Here is a 13,796-nt window from a genome sequence, read left to right as displayed (position 1 = left end):
AGTTGTATGGAAGTGTGCACACATTTATAAACCTTAGTGTTTTCCTAATAGAAATATTGGGGCCCTCATTGATTGGGGCCTTTAAAACTAAAAGGGATACATGAGTAGAGAATTAAGAGAAGTGCAGCACCTAGATCAGATGATGTAGTTCCATGAGTAATTTGAGCATATGCTGGTATTGCTCTGAAAAAAGCTTTTTCTGTCTTTCATGCGTTTTCCCTTTCCTTTGTGCTGCCAAGAGCATTTGTGAGGTTGTGCAGTGAATTGAATCCTGGAAGAAGTCTGGGTTAAAACTATTATTTTCCTGTTGTTGGTAGGAGAGATCAAACCTGGATCGCTTCCTTCCTCAGGTCCGTTACACAGAGGTGGCAATGGACGGCTGGGGAGGAGAGAGTTGTGCTCTATTCTTCTGGCAAGAGCAGTGAATTAAAATGGATCTGCAGGAGGATTATTTTAGCCTATTCTTGTGCATTTTCTCCCCATTTCTTTGTCTTTTCAAAGAGCTTATATCCAGTCTTCTCTAGAAACACAGCCTCCCCAAATTAGTTAAGAGTTGTGTTACCTGCAGTGACAAATATCATTTGGTCCTAGGCAGGAAGGTACTAGATATTGTCACGTTGTCATAACTTATTTCACTATTTATGTGGTATCTGATGCATGCTATATTTGGTGCTGCTGTGCTGAGAAGCCTGCTAGTCTTTTTTGGGAAGAAATCGGTGAACATTCATAACAGGAGGATAAAGAAAAGATAGTGTGCTATGTTGATTGTTAAATGTGAATTTTTGATTCTGGAAGTATGAAGAACCTCCGGAATCTAGATGCAAGGTACAGAAACACAAAGAGAGAATGTGATAAGTAAGAGAGTTTTGTCTGCTTTGTGTCCTTAAGTAGCCAAAACTGTATTTATAGCACTTATTTTGTCATAAAGCTTCTGGAGTCTCCTCCTGCTAGCAGTGGAAAGCAGCTGATGTCATACTGTGCCTTCCAGGAAAAGGGAATGGAAAGAATTGATGGAGAAACGAGTGCAGAACGTCTGAAAATATGTGCTTGAAACTATGAGCAAGTTTTGAGCCTCCAGTTCTTGGCACAGCATGTGGACGGTTTTGATCCTTCCCACCCTCTTCTTCCCTCTCACCTCTCCTCAAAAGCCTGATTGGGTGACGGCTCCAGCCTCTGCAGCGGGGAACATTTATGGGGCCTTAGGTAGAGCACAAGAAGCGAGTGAAGCTGCCTTGGCACAGATGTCCCAGTGCATTAAACAAAAAATTAGCAGCCTGGATGGATGGGGGGTTTCAGGGTCTCCAAATGAGCCTTGAGGGTGGAGTAGAAGGCGACTGAAGTTGGTTGGAAAAAGTCTCTGAATGTTCTGTAGATGTTCATGGCAAAGCATGACAATTAAGCTTCTTCAGGCAGAGAAAAGTTTATCTTAAGCATGGTGCTGTATTTGTGAATGGTGCTCGGAAAAAAAAATGTTTCAGAGTGCTGCATGTTGTTATTTATTGATGTGTTTTCAGTGTGTTTTAGACTGAATTATTGCAGAGAAAAATGTGTTTCTAAAATACATGCAGTGGTTTTCATGATAAAGATCATGAATAAAGTATAAAGATGTTGAAGAGGTTGGTAAATATTGCCAAAAAAAAAAAAAAAAAAAGAAACTGTTACACAAGTGAGGACAAAAGAGAAACCTTTAGAAAGCTTGAGCTGAAGCTTGGGAAGAACTCCTTTGCAATGAAATAGATCTTACTGCACTTGGGTTTTTGAACAAAAGTCAGGACATTCCTAAGTTAATGTTCCCACGGCAACGTTGTGTTTGCCTCTGATGAAGAAATAGTATGAAATATTTTTGAGAGTTTCAGTTCTATACACTCAATGCTAAATCTCTCGAAGTGTTAATAAAAATTACCTGTTTTTGAAAGTTATTTGAATCAATATTCATTTTTTAAAATAGAGCGTTGACGCCAGTTCTTTGTGGATGTAAATGAGAATAATTTGGGTGTTATATCCATGTGCTTCTGCAAAGGACTTGGTGATGTGCTCGTTACCAAAAAAAAAAAAAAAAAAAGGTAAATAAATCACTGAGCTTATTTTTCCTCTTTAGTTTGCAGGCATGGCAATGGCAGGTTATGCATGGTAGAGTTCTTAGCAAGTATTTGTCTAGTATAAACCAAGTAAGGGACACACAAGCTTAAGGTAAATGAGTCTTTCTTAGTTGGGCTGCTTTGAAACAAAACACGAGTGTTTATCCTTCAACTTTTTGCACATGTGGAATTTCAGGCCTACTTAATTTCTTACTCAGATTCTGAATTTTAGAAACTGGGACGCCTCAAAATTGTTTTCTGTCTGAAGCTGACAGTAGATGCTGGGAATGGTCATGTGCACTCTGTCCTCTTTTACCCACTGGGTGCATCAGTACAGCATGGTGATGGCATTAGTTTCAGGATCTTTGTGAGGAGACTTAACCGCAGATCTTTTCCCTCTGTGTTTGAGTCTATTCTTTCTTGGATCACATGGAAACAAAGTACATACCTAGCTGTCCTTCTAACAGGCTTATTTCAACAAGGAGCTATGCAAGCTGTGTTTATAAACATTACACTTAGGAAAGTGAAAGTGTTAGTGTTTGAATCTTCTGGCTGAAATGGATGAGGTTGTTAAAGTTTAGTGCTGTTGCTTCTAGAAGTAGGCACCGTGTTTAAGCTGAGAATTTTGCTTCTGCTCAGTACATCTCAAACTTCTACCCCTAATAAGACATTAAACTGTGCTACAGCTGGCAGGCCTTCCTGGGGCACGTGCAGTATCCATCAAGCAATCAGGAGATTTCCCGTCTCCTTTTTTGTTCTGATCTGTGCTGATCCCCAGATGTGTACTTCTTTTATTCTGTGTTCTGTTCTTCCTGTTGCATCTGTTAATCGAACAAATGTAAATTCTGACAGTTGACGGAGCTGTCGTGAGTAATTCAACTGGTCTAATTACTAGCTGTACAGATTGTCTGGTAACCTGGGTGCAGCTTAGTATTTTTGCCTGCGATGCTGAAGGAAATATTTGACAGCACTGGCTGCAGAAATAAAGTGAGCAGGCACAGTGACTGGGAGCCGGCATCGAGCACGGTGCTGAGAGGTTTGGGCAGTGTCAAGATTGCAGTGGAAGACGGGAAATTCTCAGATTAGAAAGTGTGTCTGCCTCTTGGGTGAATTTTTGGCACTGTAGGAGCCTCCAGGTCTGTCAGGTTTCTTCTTTCTATCTCTGTTGTCTTTCTGTCTCCTAAGCAATGCTTGCTAGAAAGTGGCGTACCCCCTGTGGGTTGGGACCCGAGCTGTGCAGTAAGTGAAACTTCACCTGCTTTGTGTAGGCCTTCCTCTTCACAGCCTCTACGCTCATGTTTCCAAGTGTTTTATATTGGTACTTAAAAGTGTATAAAACCACTGTGATGCCAGACGTAACATTGATTTATGTGAGAGATGGTTGGCATCAGGATGTATCTGAGATGGAGCTGTGTGGTCTGTTTTACCTGTTAGACTCTTTAATTGTAAATGGTAGTCTTGACATCCCACAAACATTAAATTCCTGGAAGGTGTAATCAGAAATCAGAACTAACTGGTCTAGACAAGTGCTGACTGTGACAGTATTATCATCGATCGGAATCCATTAATTGATCCAGTAATCGCTTACAGATGGTCCTGAGTGCTAGGGAGACTGAAGTTTCCCCAGTAAGTAGCAGAGTGGTATTGCTAGGTTTATTGGGCTCATCTCCATCATCTAGTACTTAGTGGCCAGAGCCATATATTCTCATTACCAGCTGCAGTTCTGTTTGAGTTGTATGGCATAGCAGAAGTTACAGCTGTTTGTTTATCACCAGGAGTAGTTTGTCACTCCAGGCTCTGGCAGGGCTGGGCACTAAACCTTCCTTTTTTTGACATGGACTTGTCACGTGGCGTCATCGCTCCTCCCAGCTGTGCGTAGCAGGGGTTGGAAGCAGCATCTGGTGCAGGACATCAGTCAAGGAGGGTAACTGCTGGGAAAAGCATTGCCAAAGCCGTGATGTCCTGATTTACACCTATGAATTGTTTTGCTGTCCGCACAAGAACCTACGCTCAAGCAGCTACAAAAATGGTTAACTCAGCCTCTAATGCTCGGCTGGTGTCAGTCTGCAGTTTGCACTTAAAGCCTAATGCTGTGTCAGTTAATTACCAAAATTGCTCTGTTCCACACCTTGCTAGGTACGTGTCAGCTGTACATGCCTTCATCTGAAGTATCCAAGTTCTGACTTCTTTTGAGAAGAAATAGGGTTGCCAGATTCTTTGGCCCTTGGGCTAGGTCTGTCTGTGTAAACTTGAATAAAGTATTCAGTGGGTTTATGTTCTGCATGCAATTACTAGCCACACTGAAACAATTTTGGTTTGAGAAACACTTATGATTTAAGAGTGTTCTCCTAGACAGGTGGTCATCAGGTTTGCTACTTGCTTTTATAAAGTTTTTATTGCGCTGGATTTTCTTTGATTCAATCAGATGTCTTCTATTTTCCAAAGGTATCAAGAGTTATGGGTTCCTCTGGCTATGTTAGCTGCACTTCATCTCCTTTGAAGTTTTTAAATTAGTTCTCTAATGTTACATAGTTATATGTGCTAAGGGAAGGTTTTCTTTCCAACATTTAAAAAGTTGTTTACTGTTGTATTCGTAGGCATTTACATGATTGGTGAGCTGTGTAGTTCAGGTTTTACTGAAAGTTCATTATCACAGCAATACAACTCAGCATTTATGACAACTCCATAGGCCTTAAATACCTTGCAAAGTCTGAGATTGAAAGGAGGAAAAAATAAAATTTGTATTACATGTTTTGAAGCTAGGGTCATTAGCAGGACTGTGAGATCATGTTTTGACCATAAATAAATATGCTTTAATTAAACTTAAAAAAAGCAGTGGAACGTGGATGAGGTGAAAGGAGGTGTACTCAGGTAAAATATTTGCTAGTAGGAGGTAGTGCTATTTTGAAATGTTATGAATGTTTCTTCTGAATTCATTATTCTGAATATTATTCTGAAACCAACCAAAAATGTAAAGTATAAAAATGTAAACTGACCAGTAGTTAGTTTTCAGTCATATTCTAGAAAAGATAAATGAACTCATCACTATGAAAATGCACATTTCAGATGACTAAATTAAATTTATCAGAATTCCTGGATTGGTTTTTATTTTTCTTAACTAGTGTTATAAGAAAACTCATTTTTTGTTGTGTTCAGGCTTATGAGTTCATTTATCGGGTATAATACTTAATTAAAACAATTGAATTAATTAGGAATGATTTTTAAAATAACTCTAAAATAAGGATATAAAATCTCAAGAGATCTCCCTCTGGAAAAGAAGGCATGAGTACATGTGACAAATATCCAGGTATATTAAAAGATAAGTTAGAAGAGGATAAGGATCACTTACGCACACTTCTGAAAGAATATAGAACAAAGGTTATGGAGAGGCCTGCAAAGCAGGGAAAATGTGGGCACTCACATAGCCTTGTAAAACTCTTCGCATTGCAGATGAATACTGGTTTTGGTTGTTTGCCTATAGATATGTAAGCAGACGTGGATTTTTTGTTAAATGTTGCTAGACAGCCATAAATGTAGTTCTGCAAAATAGGGTACAACCTAGGAGGAAGCAGAGAAGAAATTCTTAATAAATAAATACTTCCAAAATTTGTGTTTCGATATATGTTGGTTTGTGTTATGGGTCGATAGTTGAGTAGCATCCCCGACTTACGAGATGTGAGTGCAAAGAGTCTGTATAGTTCCTGTTTGATTTGCTTGAGAAATAACACTTGTTACTTGTGGTGTTCTTTGTGTTACCTAACTCAGAGCTTTTTTTCATACGCTCCCATCTCTACTGTCTTACATTAGAGTTCACATCTGCAGGGTCATTGTCATCTGTTAGTGCTGCTGCTCTCAAACTGTAATGTAGGTTAGGACTGTGCGTGCTGCTGGTGGTAACACTGCTTCTGTCTTGAGATGAAAAGCCATACAGGTAGGAGAAATCCACAGAATAGTAATAGGAAACAAGACATCTGCTGCCCCTTTCTTTTGTACCCTTCTATTTATTTATTTGAAGTCTAAATATGATTGTTACCACCATATGATAACTTGTTACTAGAAATGGGCTTTCATGTTTCTCAGCTGTTTGCAAGATGCAGTTCATGTTGTAATGATTGTTGTTATGATTCTAACTTGAGAGTACTCAATGTTTCTTGTTTCTTTTCTTTTAGAGTGAAGACTGGAAGTGTGAGAGAGGTGCGTAGCTGCAGGTATGAACCAACTACAGTTTCTGTCCATCAGTTGCTTATTGGAGCTTCCTTTCAAAGGTTTAGACAACTTGTCTTTGCTTTCAGAGATACGTGGCCACTGTAGTGAGCTCAGCCTTAAGTTCTTTGTAATTTCCTGCCCTTGTGCTGCTAAAGGGAGTTGGAAGTGGTAACAACTTAGGACTGCAAGTACCAAATAACTATGCTTCTTTAGCTCCATGTGTAATTTAATAATGTTATAAGTACAGGTAACTACAAAGTAGAAATGTGTACCTTCATAGTTATTTCTTGGCCAGAATATATCTCAAGTTCTCTATACTATATATAACTAAAGGTTTTGGTTGGAAGAACTCCGTGTGGACTGAGACAAATTTCATTATGTTCAGCATAACAGGAACGTGGTTGAGTGTGAAAATGTTTGGAGCCAAATGTGAGGATCTTCTGGTGCAATCCTGTTAATGTCTGAAGTCCAGCAAGGATGTAATTTCATGAGCCAATTCCCCCTTCCTGCTTTACTCAATTCCCAGTGCTGATTATTTGATGGTGCCTGGTTCTCATGATAGTTTGACTGCATGGTCAACAGCCAGCTTGCTAACCCAATTAAAATCTCTCTCATGAGCAAGTTATTTCTCTGGTTTAGTGACTTGGATTTATTGACACTTCTTTGACCACACAATAAAAAAAAGACCAGTGTCTGTAACTGTGCAGCTTTAGGACAATCAACTCGTGACTGCTATGTTAAGTAACACTATCATGCTCAAATTGGGGTGATTGTTGCTATTCTGAGAATTACCTCTGCCATGGCAGAAATGTTTCAGATGTGCTTTAGTGTACAAACAGAGAAAGGAGGCTCTTTAATAAGGAATTAATATACTAGCCATGTCACTTTCCAACTCTCACACAGAATGTTGCTGATAGCTTTACCAAGGCCCTTAAGAGATGAAAAATGAATGCTTATTTCTGTTACAATAACAGTAGATCCTTTCCCTACTATACTCTTAAATCTAAAGTTTCTACAAGAAGGGGAGACAATGGCATTGATTGATGTACCTGTAGATATTAGGCGGTTAGTGACTGCAAAAAGCAAGAGTGGATAGGAAGGATGTGTTCCTTCTGTGCTATGTCCTTATCGAAGAACTCAGAAGTGTGGGTGGAGAGCAATGTCCCCTTACCGGCTTTGGTATGTTGACTTGCTCGTCCTGTCAAGACAGAAAAAAGAGCCAGGGATATCTGTGGAAAAAATGGCCAGGGGCAGACACTTGCTGAAGAAAGCAGAACAAAATAAGATGTGTGGTCAGTGGAAAATCATGCATAATTTGATAGCTCATACAAGATGCCAGTCCTGCTGGCTAGTCTGGCTATTCCTTTAGGTGTAGTGATGCAGACAGAGAGTGTATGGGACTGACAAAACCTCCAGTAAGGAGCCTCTGGGCCCTGCTTGTGTTCTAGGCAAAGGATTCAGAGGAAATACTTGTCCCATGTAGATCCAATTTGGTAAGGTCTTAAGGAAATCAGTTTTCGAAGCCTTTACTAGGGTTCAAAGTATGCTCAGGGTGGGAGGAGAAGCCATAACAACAGACTTGCATGAAAAATAAAACTAGCTGGGGAGGAGTGCTTGTATAGTCTGTGATTGCTCCCCATCCAGAGCAGGATTAGAGAGATGAACCTCAGTAGGTTTAAAAATAGATATATTTTTAGAGTTTAATGTATCAAACATATGAAAAAAGAGGCTATAATCATGTGTTGATTTCCCCTGAATATGGAAGGATGCATACTTGAAAAAAAATGTATTTCTTCAAACTGTGGGGACACAATGGTTTAAGAAACAGGTGCCAGAAGGAAAGGCACCTCTTTGTTCATAAGTTAGAATGCACTCAGTGGGGATTGAATTTTGATATTGCCTTGAGGAGAGATTTGTTTTCTATCCATGGCCATTTGCTGTGATTTTCATAAATACACTGGTAAGGTTTTAGTCATGCCTATATTAGAAAGAAAACATAATTTGTTTTTACAATGCATTATATCCAGCCTCTCTGTAGGTTATTCATTAGGGTAGAAATAGCTGAAGTTGGTATCCAAGAATACTTCATTTTGGAGTGATCTTTAGAAAACTGGCTTTTGTTTGGAAGTACCAGTTTGAGGGCATTGGTCTCCAGGCATTGTGGGTGTTGCACAACAAAACTCCTTTCCTAAGTGGCCAGCCCACTGTGGTTTACCCTTCCTGCTCCTTTGCTGCCTTATTAGGTCCGTACAGAAAGTAGAAAAGAGAATGTTGGCATTTGTGTTTTTTTTTGTTGTTGTTGTTTTTGTTTTTTTTCCTGAAGCATTTCTGTCTTTTCTGACAGTCTAATCTGTGATTAGACTGAGTTTTACAGACTTGTGAAATTTTGCCAATTACAAAACACAATTCCAGAATCTGATGGTTTGGATTATATAAATAACAAAATCTTCAAATTATTTAAATATCAAATTACTCAATTTTGATTGCTGAAACTAAGCCACCAATTGGAACACCTCAGTTTGCAGTAAGATACATAATTTCTCATCCTTATGAGGGAAAAATCTTGAATTCATCTGTCTTAATGTGAATGTAGAAAGGTGTCCAAATGAAAGAGGATCAACATCCTCTTCTCTTTAACATCTAAGGTTATATAAATCCATATTAATTATATTAATATATTAATCCAAATTATATATACTCATTGCTTATTATACATACCAGTATAAAATGCCTCTTAGGATGAATTGAATAAACAAACTGCCTAGAGATTGAATCAGGGTAAAACTGTTGGAATTCTGATTAGAGTCTGGTTCAGAGAATTAAACTGAGGAGGAGTCAGCTTTGATTTGAGGTGAGGAATCGGCTGTCCTTTTAAAAAGCACTTGCCTTTGTTCCACACTTTTATGGTAGCTGCTGTCTCCAAGCAGACAAGTTTTTGAAATGGAGAGTTTACTCTGAGACTTGGGATTGGTCCTGGTATTCGGAAACTCTTATGCTACACTTTGCCAAAGCAAACTAAACAGTTATTCTTCTTGTCAAATACTGCTGTTTTAAGAGGGCCTTGTGAGCACTGCTGGTTTCAGGAGTGAGGAACTCCTACCTTCTGTTATACTTGTCAAATCTACGTGCACTATGCTTATATTCTTCCAGGCAAACAAATTTGCCTTAACAGTGTTCAAATGCCCTGTGAATAGGAGAATGGTCGTACCTCCTGCTGCTCTGGCCCTCCTTTAGGATGCTGCTTTTGTTTTCCTGAAGGTAAAATAATTAATTGTTTGGCACCCCTGTGCCAAAAACCAGGGGAAGTCATACCTTGCCATGGGGCTAGCCAGTGCTCTAAGTAGAAATGATTATTGCAATGATTGCTATTTTAACTGCTTGTTACACTCTGCTGGAGCTGTCTGAGCTGCCTGTGAACTTTTCAGGTAATGTGCAAACCAAAGTTTTCATCTGGATAAAATAAAACGGGAGAGAAATATATATTTATATTTTTAACTGTAGTGTAATGTCAACTGTTCTTGTTTTGTAGCTGGTGCTATTAGAAGAAACAATTTAAGATTAAAGGACTTGTCAAAACAGCTTGCATGGCTGTTCTGATTGCTGCAAAGGACAATGAAACTTGAGACTTGTTGCTTTGTTTAGTCTGAAAGGTCTCTTGAAATTTAAAAAGGAAGGGGGGGGGAAGCCTCTATCATATTTGTAGAAGTTTTTTAAACAGAACTGGCTGCTATTCTAGAAACAGTCAGGAAGGAGAGGCCTGTAAATTATTCAATAATATGAAGTTTGTTCCTTTCAGTTAAGATTATTTGTTATGTTCCTGGAGTAAAACAAACAAAAAACCTCACTCTCTCACCAGTTCTTGCTTCCTCTAAATTCTTTACACAAACATTTGATGTACTACTTGCAATAAACCTCGGCTAAAAGTATTTCTCGTGTGGGGTGATAGAACAGTCTTCAGATGTGGTATTGTCCTGGCGCTGTACATTCGGTTCTGCAGTCTCCCCTGGGTCCCATATGCAACTACATGGCAATGCTCTGTGTAAACGTAGCTGGTTGGCTTGCTCCTCGTAGCTCTGCGGTGTGTTTGGCTTGGAGAGAAGCAGACTGGTCAGAGCTTTCCAGGACCCAGTGGATTTCAAACTCCTTAGCAGAAGAATAATTTCTGGCTGTGTTTTAGTGGCAGGAAACTAACATAAAATGTGTAGTTGATTCTTTTTAAAGAATTCTGCGAATATTGCAGAGGTGACAAAATGTTTGTTTTTGGTGCATCTTCTTGACTGAGTCTAGAGCTGCAGATTCACGTTGTATAGGGAAAGACAGCAAAACTACAGGGCTCTTTGAAACCAGATTTCTAGGTCATACTTGTGTTTAGGTCTCCTTCAACTTCTTACACGTATAAAATACTTCAACAGAATTGCTTGCAGGGTTGTTTCTTAGACAAAAGGCTGAAATATGTGAAGGTGAACTCCTGGCTGTTATCGCAGACAGAAAGAGGGGAAAGGTTCCTCTGCTTTCAGCGCGTGGTAGCTTGCAGACATTAGTATTCAAATTCTTTTCTATGGAAGACTGGGCGCTGAAGTACAGGTGTTGTATACCATCCGCACTTCCAATTTGAGCAAGTCAGAATTCAGTTAATAAACATAAGAAAAAAAATTAAAAAAGGACAGAACACTTCAGGCAGCAGCAATGTTTTGTTCTGTTTCCATTTCCTTTTAGTAGTTCTGTAATTTCACAGGGCAGAGATGCATGTCCTTGCTTCTTGTATTCTTATTTCCTGCCTTGTCTCCTGCTCTGTGTTATATTGCAGCCTTTATTTCCTCTTACTATTGTTGTGGCCAAGCTACTCTTCCTAATTTCTCAAGGTTTTTTTCTATGTTGCCAGCGTGTCCACAAGTCTTTCAGATCTCTTAGGTATTTCTCTGTAGCTTGTCTCTTCCAAAACACGTAAGCATTGTTATGTTCTAGCACTGTAATGATAAAAACTCAAAATGCTTCCCAAACTGTCTGCTGGAATTTTGGCTGGTGTTTAAAAATAAATAAATAAATAAAAATTACTGAAGTCGTCTTTTGCATGTCTTTCAATAGAGATTAAACGGTACCTGAAATTTTACAGTTATTGACAAAAAAAATTGAAAAAACAAGGCTTAAAAGATTAAATCCTTTATAGTTTTTTAATGGCTATATGGCTTTGTAAACAACAAGTTGGCAATGAGACTAGGAAACCTACAAGCATCTGCTTCAAAAGCAGTTGCCCTGGGATTCATACATCAATGCTGCTTCTTCATATCAATTATTAATTGTGAAGTGTCTTGCAAACAGGGATAAACACACAGTGATTACCTTGTCTTTGGTTTGACAAAATTAATTATTCTGGGGAGCCTGCATTAAGGCTTGCCATTATCTGTTCTACAAGTACAGCTTCTCTACTAGGTTGTCATGTGTTAATTGCTCCAAATTCATGATTTAGCCTTTTGGCAATTTGTTCATCTGCATATATGCCTCGTGTCTTTCATAGAATTCCTCTTCAGCCAGGTCTTTGTCTACTTTGCATCACAGTAAGTTTTACTGTGTTTTTTTTTAGTGGTGTTTTTTTTTTTTTTTTATGTTTTTTTATCCACTACTACTGCTACCACCGAGAAACAGCTGATAAAGCTGATTTTTGTCTCCTCCTATATTCCTTCTGTCTGAAGAAAAATGAGGAAATATGCCAGATAAAATTAGGAAACAAAACTTATCTGGAAGAGACTGTTACATTTTTACGAAAATTAACAGCTATGTTTTATGTATCTTTGGGGAGCAGGTGTTAGAAGGAAGCAGTGAAGCAACAAAGAAAAGATGGACTTCATCAGTAAATATTTTAATGTGAAGTTTTTCCTAACAGATTTTTTTTATTGATGTCACTGTATTGTTTTAGTAGAATATTAACCTGATGGTGCATAGGTACTCTCCTTGAAAACAGGGTGGGCAGGTATTGACTACCGTTGGAAAAATGCCAGTATATACTGTGTATGTCGCTGTACGTGGAGCTACTGTGATAGTTAAAATCCTTTGGAGTTTGCCTTTAAAAAAAAAAAAAAAAAAAAGAGGGGGGAAGGATTCTGAAAATAATAGCTGTGATTTGTCTTTTTTTATTTATTTTTGAGCAACCTCAAACCAGAGAGCTTTGGAGGCTCTGTTTGTTTATTCTTCATTGCTCTAAGATAAGAAATTCCATGATTGGAGGTAGGTGCTAGACAAGCCCAAGGCGTTGTCAGGAGGCAGTTTCCTGTCCAGTTCACTTGTTTCTTCATTTTTGTAATGCCTCTGCAAGTATTTCTAGTGTCATCACTGAAGTAGCAGACACAGCTGCAGCAGGTCAAGCACTAGGTTAGCAGCCTCATGCTGCTGTGTTAGCTGATGGCTGTGTCCTAAGAAAGTAAGAGGGTAGTGTTGTGCAGCTGTTCTGCCCTAGAGAAGCAGGGCATTGTCTGCAGAGCTGTGGGCCGCTCACACTGCTGAAGTCTGATACCCACAACCCCACTAGTATATTCACAGCATGCTCATGTTTCCCCATTCAGGCAACCAGATGAAGACAATGAAGGGAAAATTGCAGAAGTTTGGGAGCCGCAGTCGTGCAGACTTTGAACTTCATTTATCTGCAATAAGAAGGAATTAAGGCTGATAATTCAGCTGTTTCTGAGTTCCTGTTACTAGCAGTTATTCCCAGAGCTGTACGTTGTTGCGGGTTTTTTTTGGCTTCTCGGATTTGAACAAATGGTGTAACCTGCTTCCTGGTAGATAAGTGCTCATGTTGCAGAGCTGTCATCTCCCATTTGGTGTAGTCCTCCTCAGGAGTAAGCCAGGTATTGAATATACCACAGATTGAGTTTATTTGGCAGTTACATGCTAACATACTGAAAGCAATTGCAAGGCATTTTAAAAGAAAGGGAAATGCATATATACTGATCACAGTCTGTGCTGTAGAATTTCTGAAGGCCAGAGGTGTGATTTGCTATTTATTTTTGTGGCTTATGAAAACATTTGAATACATTGCTGGTAATAAGTTAGCATTTTAATTAGCATTTACATAGTATATGTATAGTTCAGCTTTTGAGTAATTTTAACAGCACAACTTTTCTTTTTCTTTTTTTTTTTCCCATAGTACTTTTTGCCTTTCCTTTCTCCCAATACACATGCATAGGATCTTTCACATGTTCCAGACTTCCTGCCTTCCACATTTGTAGAGAGTAATAATCTGTACTGTTTGTTTTCACCTTGTCACCACAAGACTGACCCAGCAATCTCTCAACCTCTGTTTTCAGTTTACAAGAACCTCACCTGTTGTGGGTTTGTCTGGTAGCTTCCAGCTACTAGTCCAGTCTGTCCTTGCACTCATGTAAGTTTATTGTATCTGCAGTATCCTGCCAGCAAGGAGTTTAAAAAATCTACTACCCTTTGCCTGAAAAAACATCTCCTTTCGTCCTCTGAGAGGAGGAATACTGATTTATCAGCCATTAAGATTTTGCTTTCTTA

General features: G+C 39.0%; 1 protein-coding gene across 14 annotated transcripts in view; it reads left to right on the top strand.

The window, feature by feature from the left end:
- CELF1 (CUGBP Elav-like family member 1) overlaps nt 1–13,796 on the top strand; it is a 64,712-nt gene that overhangs the window by 8,340 nt on the left and 42,576 nt on the right. For 12 of the 14 annotated variants that reach the window (XM_084522081.1, XM_084522080.1, XM_084522082.1 and 9 more), the window contains one exon: nt 6,248–6,286. The exons of 1 other annotated variant lie outside the window; for it this stretch is intronic. The gene's annotated coding sequence lies outside the window, so the exon portion shown is untranslated. Of the gene's footprint in view, nt 1–6,247; nt 6,287–13,796 lie in introns of those variants that run through there. One more of the 14 variants, XM_084522083.1, reaches the window with a different exon arrangement.

This window comes from Aythya ferina (genome assembly GCF_964211825.1).
Source record: "Aythya ferina genome assembly, chromosome: 5".
NCBI classification, from domain to species: domain Eukaryota; kingdom Metazoa; phylum Chordata; class Aves; order Anseriformes; family Anatidae; genus Aythya; species Aythya ferina.
The sequence above is the reverse complement of the archived record's forward strand: the minus strand, read 5'-3'. Positions and strand labels throughout refer to the sequence as shown.